Source organism: Theropithecus gelada, chromosome 14 (assembly GCF_003255815.1).
Source record: "Theropithecus gelada isolate Dixy chromosome 14, Tgel_1.0, whole genome shotgun sequence".
Taxonomy (NCBI): domain Eukaryota; kingdom Metazoa; phylum Chordata; class Mammalia; order Primates; family Cercopithecidae; genus Theropithecus; species Theropithecus gelada.
The window spans coordinates 9,715,666-9,722,106 of NC_037682.1; the positions used below are offsets into that span (position 1 = coordinate 9,715,666).

General features: G+C 59.1%; 1 long non-coding RNA gene across 1 annotated transcript; it reads left to right on the forward strand.

The window, feature by feature from the left end:
- The first annotated feature begins 1,185 nt into the window (after positions 1–1,185).
- LOC112606929 lies at positions 1,186–6,441 on the forward strand. Its single transcript, XR_003115709.1, has 3 exons — positions 1,186–1,224; positions 1,796–2,192; positions 5,558–6,441. It is a non-coding gene; the product is annotated as an uncharacterized LOC112606929 (long non-coding RNA).

The following is a 6,441-nucleotide window of genomic DNA, read 5'->3' on the forward strand; positions in this document are numbered from 1 at the left end:
CTTGACCTTGGCTCCGCCCCAGATCCCACCTCTGCACCCAGCACCTCCCATGTCACCACCAGGGGTCGCCACGCCTCCCGGCCTTGCCCAGCAGGTCAGGGCACAGGGGGGACCCAGAGGCACCCAGCCCTGCACCCCTTCCGCTGGCTCTGAGCTCTGCCTTGCCCTTCCCAGGGGGCTGCCACCCCAGCCCCACTCCTGATATGGCAGGAGCTACGTGGGGCTGCCAGGGAGGGAGGGATGGTCTTTGGAGCCTGCCTGCCCAGACCACATTGGTTGTGTCCCTGCAAGACCCCAGGGTCCAGCCTGACCCCAGGGCCCTTGGCTGTGGGGACGCCAGGCAGGCTCAAGCCCTGACTATGGGACCTGAGGCGACACCCTGGGTCCCTGAGCCTCAGTCCTTCCTGGTGTTCCCTGCCCAGCTGACCCTGCCTGGTTGTCACTTGAGGCCACTCAGGGAAGGCTGAGCCTGAGGTGTTCTAGAGGTTGCTCTCACCATCCCTAGTAGGGGCTTTAGGGGCGGCTCAGGCCTCTGGACCCTTGGCTCCCACTCCGCTCTGGGGTCGGAGCTCCAGCACTGCAGTCAGAATCCCAGCCCTCACTGCACAAAGCTTTACATGGGACCAGGGAGCGCCCGTTGCCCCCCACACATCTTGTTTCTTGTGAGCACAATGGGAGCACCGTGCTCCTCCCTGCCCTGCTTCCCAGTGGCACTGCACAAAGGTGGGCGGGTCCATGGGGAAACTGAGGCTTGGGCTGGGAATCAGGGGGCCCTCACTTTGCCAGGTTCCGCAGGCCTCTGGGGTTAGCGAAGATCCCCCAGCCCCACTCTGTGGCCCCTCCTGAGTGGGGGAGATCTGGGCACTGGGAACAGAGCAGAAGCTTTATCCCAAGGGATCCTCGGGTCCTGGCTGCCCACGGACACCTGGGGCTGGTAAGAGATCAGGAGGGCGAGGCCCTGGAGGAGACAGGGCTGTGGATGACTGGGTGCTGATGCCACCCGGAGAGGCAGATGGGGCCCAGCCTGATGCTTCCTGGACCCGCCCCACCCTGCCCGGGCACAGTCCAGGGCTTCCTGCCCTTCGAACCGCACTTGTGATCAGTATTGACGGTGGTGGGATAATCATTAACCACCACCAGGGGCTGGGTCAACGGCTCAAAAGGCCCTGGGCCCAGGGCGTCCCCACTTCCTCCTTGTGCCCCGAGGGCCAGCCCGGCACCCAGGTAAGAGGCTTCCTGAGTGGTAGGACCCCTGCCACACTCCCTGTCCTAGGAGGCTCCTGAGCCCAGGCACCTCTCTGAAGGGTGGCCAATCCTGAGGAAGAAAGGGACCTGGACAGCCATGGGGTGGCCGGCACAACTTCCTCTCTGAGCCTTGGTTTCCACTGTGGGATGAGGGGGCCTTAGCATCAGCGCTCAGAGCCAGGCTTCCTGATCGGGCGCTGCCACTGCCAGGCCAGGGCACTTGGACACCACACTGCAGGAGGCTGGTCTCACCCAGGCCTCTGTGGGAAGGGCCGCCAGGCTGAGTGGAGGGCCAGCCACCAACTACAGTGTCCTCCTTCGCAGGCCTGTCCCCCCAGGCAGCAGGATTCCAGCCCAGGGATCCCCCATCCCACCCTGACTGCATCCCGAGAGGGAGGACGCCACTTCGGGAAGGCTGTTGGGGCAGCACAGGCCCTGGGGCCCTGCTCTGTGACCTTGGGCGGCCCCCTCTGTCTCTCTAGGCCTGTATCCACCACTGGCAAAGGGGGCAGGGCCCAAGTCTACTCTAAAAGCTCCCCTTTCTCTCCAGAAGCTTTGGAGTCTCCCAAAATGCCTGCTGGGTCTCTGCAGGACTGGCACCTGTCACCAGAACCTGTCTGGGAGGGATGAGAACACGCTTTGCAAGAGGAAGCTCTGCCTCCCAGAGCCCTGGGCTCACTCAGGGACCCCAGCCAGCAGCTGCTTCCTCTCCCCACAGCAGAGAGAGACCCAAGGGTCCCAGGGCGGATGCTTCCCACCAGTCCAGGCCAGCGTGCAGGGTGGCCTCCTAAGTCCTGATTGACATATGGACAATGGTTCAGAGAGGTTATGCTACTTGCTCAAGGTCACCCAGCTCCCAGGTCCCTGCTGTCTTCCAGGCCACTGAGGTCCTAAGCGTCCCTCCAGGCAGGCCACTGCTCAAGCCTGTTCCTCACGTTCTGTGGCAGGTTTGTGTATCTAAATCTTTTCCAGTTCCCTGTCGTCCCCCTTCCTTCACCTCATCATCCACTGTCCCTGTTTGTTTTCTCTGTTCCTTTCCAGTTCTCTACCTGCTCCTCTTATTTTTATTTGAGACAGGGTCTTTCTTTGTCACTGAGGCTGGAGTGCAGTGGCACAATCACAGCTCACTGGAGCCTTGACCTCCCAGGCTCAAGTGATCCCCCGGCCTCAGCCCCTTGAGTAGTTGGGACCACAGGCATGCATCACCACACTGGGCTAATTTTTTATTTATTTATTTATTTATTTATTATTTTTTTTTTTTCAGACGGAGTCTCGCTCTGTCGCCCAGGCTGGAGTGCAGTGGCCGGATCTCAGCTCACTGCAAGCTCCGCCTCCTGGGTTCACGCCATTCTCCTGCCTCAGCCTCCCGAGTAGCTGGGACTACAGGCGCCCGCCACCTCGCCCGGCTAGTTTTTTGTATTTTTTTAGTAGAGACGGGGTTTCACCGTGTCAGCCAGGATGGTCTCGATCTCCTGACCTCGTGATCCGCCCGTCTCGGCCTCCCAAAGTGCTGGGATTACAGGCTTGAGCCACCGCTGCCGGCCAATTTTTTATTTTTTGTAGAGATGAGGTCTCACTGTGTTGCCCAGGCTGGTCTTGCACTCCTGGGCTCAAGAGATCCTCCCACCTTGGTCTCCCAAAGTGCTGGGATTCCAGGTGTGCACCGCCATCTGCAGCCTTACTCTTCTCTTCCTCTCTCAGCCCCTCTGCCTCACTATCCCTCTTTCTGTGTCCCCCACTACAGCCCCCCACACTTCTTCTCAGTCTCATCTTCAGCTTCCCATACGGGGCCATCCTCATGAAATCAGGCACTGGGAGGTTCCTGGGGATTGACAAGCGCCAGCTGTCCCTTGCGGTCCCTCTGCCCCATGGCTGCAGCAGGGAGGGTGGGCAAAGGGCAGAGGCGACAGTGGCCAGACCTGAAACTGAGACCCAGCTCTGGTTGGGAAAGAAACAAGGAAACAAAATAACTTGGAGGGCGTGGGGTCATCAGAGCGGGCAAAGGCTGCCCAGGAGTTGTAAATCAGAGCCGCTCCCGGCTTTATGAGGCCGATTTGGGGTTGAGCCTGGACTTCGCCCAGGAAGGAGTGCTGGCAGCACACGGGGCGCCAGGTGTGGGCCCCGGATGATAAGAAGCCTCGGTGAAAAGACCATGGACCTGGGGCCACGAAGACTGGGGCACCCAGGTGAGCGGGCGTGGGACACTCTCCAGAGCCCTGCCCAAGGTGGATGCCAGGCAGGGCCCCGGCCTCCAATTGGCTCCCGCCCCCTGTAACAGCAACTCCATGTGGAAGTGTCCACTGATTCCAGTGGGGCTGCTGTTATCTGGGGCGAGGGCCGGTACCCACGAAGAAGGAGAGGCAGGTGCTGCCCAGCAGACCAGCCAGGACTACCGTGGCGACGCTCCCAGGCCAGATGGTGGCGGGTGGTGGAGGGCTATCGGTGGGCTGCTGAGACCGAGTGCACAGGGCTCTGACCTATGAATTGACAGCCAGTGCTCTCGTCTCCCCTCTGGCTGCCAATTCCATAGGTCACAGGTATGTTCGCCTCAATGCCAGCCACCAGGACCTGCAGGGGTAGGGGCGGGCCGGGGGTGTCCAGCAGTCCGCGGAGACCCTGCGACCCAAGTGCAGCACTCATGGTCCCACCTCCCTCCGTCTCATTCCCCGAGATGAGCCTGAACAGCTTCAGTCCCACCCCTGCCCTGCCTGCCCTGCGGCACCTCTATGCTTTGCCCATGCGAATCCCTTGGGCTGCAACACTCTTCCTAGGTTATTTGCCAGGCTCACTAACCCTTTCAAGCTCCATCCAAACATTTGCTGCCTCCAGAAGGCCTTCTTGAAGCTTCTAAGTCCCCACCTGGGCACCCCACGCTGTGCTGCCCCAGAGCACTGCCGTCTCGGAGCCCTGGCGCTGGTTTCTGTTTGTGTCTCGCTCCTCTCCCCATCTGTGAGCTCAGTTCCCAGCCCAGGTGCGTGCTCAGTGTTTGCTGAACCGATCCTGAGCCTTTGTCTTGCACCCTGAGGAAGCACCCACCGACATGCAATGTGGCCAAGGGGGGCTGAGTGCTCTGGGCCCAGTGTTTGTGCTGGAGCCCCCCACCCAGGACAGGGGCCCTGAGTCAGCCTCCCCATCTGCTTCCTGCTCTCCCCTCCTTTGCCAGTCTCATCTCCCTGGAGCACAGCCCTGTGGTTGGTGGAGCAGCTTCTCCAGTCCCTGGGATTCCTAAGAGGGCCCAGGACCCCAGCTGCTGGTAGAGGAAGAGCAGCCAACCCAGGACAAGACAGCTGACCGCACCCCTGTCCCGCCTCCCACAGAAGCCTCATTTCCACCTATTTCTTTGTGGTTTTTGTTTGTTCGTTTGTTTGTTTTGAGATAGAGTCTTGCTCTGTTGCCCAGGCTGGAATGCAATGACGCGATCTCGGCTCACTGCAACCTCTGCTTCCCGGGTTCAAGTGATTCTCCTGCCTCAGCCTCCCAAATAGCTGGGATTACAGGCATGCACCACTACACTCAGCTAATTTTTGTATTTTTAGTAGAGACTGGGTTTCACCATGTTGGCCTGCCTGGTCTCGAACTCCTGACCTCAGATGATCTGCCCACCTCGGCCTCCCAGAGTGCTGGGATTACAGGCATGAGCCACCGTGCCCAGCCCCACCTGTTTCTTATACAACGGGGTTCTGAGGAAATTTTCCTTTTTTTTTTTTTTTCCTGAGACAGGGTCTTGCTTGCTCTGTCACCCAGGCTGGAGTGCAGTGGTACAATCACAGCTCACTGCAGCCTCCACCTCCCAGGGCTCACACAATCCTCCCAACTCAGCTTCCCAAATAGCTGAGACTACAGGCATGTGCCACCATGCCTGGTAAATTTTTGTATTTTTCATAGAGATTCACCATGTTACCTAGGCTGGTCTCAAATTCCTGGTGTCAAGCAGTCCTCCTGCCTCAGCCCCTGAAACTGCTGGGATTACAGGCATGAGCCACTGTGCCCTGTCAGAATTTTTCATTTGAATAAAAAGGTTTCTGGTACTAAAACATAAAATTTGTAAAATGGGAAATAGAGACCTAGGAATAAATGTCAAATTGCTTAATAATAGGCGTTGGCTATTGAGCTCTTTCTTTCTGCTGGGCACGCACATCCAGGACCTGGTCCTCCTGGCATCCATCATGAACCTGTTTGGGAGGGGAGGACACAGGCTCAGAGAGGGTGCACATTTGCTGAAGTCACAGAGCAAGTCCTTCTCCTTCTGAGGACTGTAGGCAGCCGGCAAACATCTGGCCCCTAAGACAGTGTCTCTCTCCCCTTCCCACAGGCAGCTCTGCTCACGCTGTCCTGGCTGCTCTGAATCCCTGGGCCTCGATCGGCCCCTGCCATGTCCCAGCTCAGCAACCCCTCCCTGCAGACCGTCCCATGACTGTGCAGGCCCTGCTCCCCTCTCTGCCCACACCCGACTTTGTGGGCCTCTCCTGCCACCCTTATCTCATTCCCTGCAGAGTTAAGGAGCCCTGTGTGCTTATCTAATCCTGTGCTGGTCTCAGACTCCTTGAGGGCAAGGTCCACGACTTACTCATCCTCCCTGGCTGCTTCCCCCACCCACCAGCATAGTAGGTGTTCAGGATACCTGGGCTGGATGCTGGGGCCCTGGACTCTAACCCCCTTGGGGCTGTCAGGCCTCAGACCCAGAGCACTGGCTTAGGGTGAAAGGGGTGCAGACAGCAGCCACCCTGCCCTGGGCGTCCTCCTGCATCTGCCTCTGCAGAGCACTGTGATCCCACACAGGCCTGCGAGGGCTATTGGAGACCTGTTCCAACATTAGCAAGGCAGATCCAGCACCCTCCCCTTGGCTCCTTGACCCCACTGACCTGTGTCCTTCACCCAGCAGGCCCTGGGCCCATGCACATTTCCCTGGCATGGGCCTCACCTCCAACCCCTCTCAGAATTCCTCAAGACCTGCCCAAGGGTCACTCCCTCCCGGACCCCTGCCTGGCCCCCCCGTCCCACCCCCCATTATCCCACTCACTGGTTCCTTGGATGCTCTGTGGCTGTGATGTTAGCGCCCCCATCACACCCCATCACCCACACCGGCCTATTTCCCCCACCAGCCTGAGAGCCCCCAGGAGTGGCAGCCACTGACTTTTTTCCTATAGCCTCAGAGACTCAAAGGAGGCACTTAATAAAATGCACAGGGAAGGACTG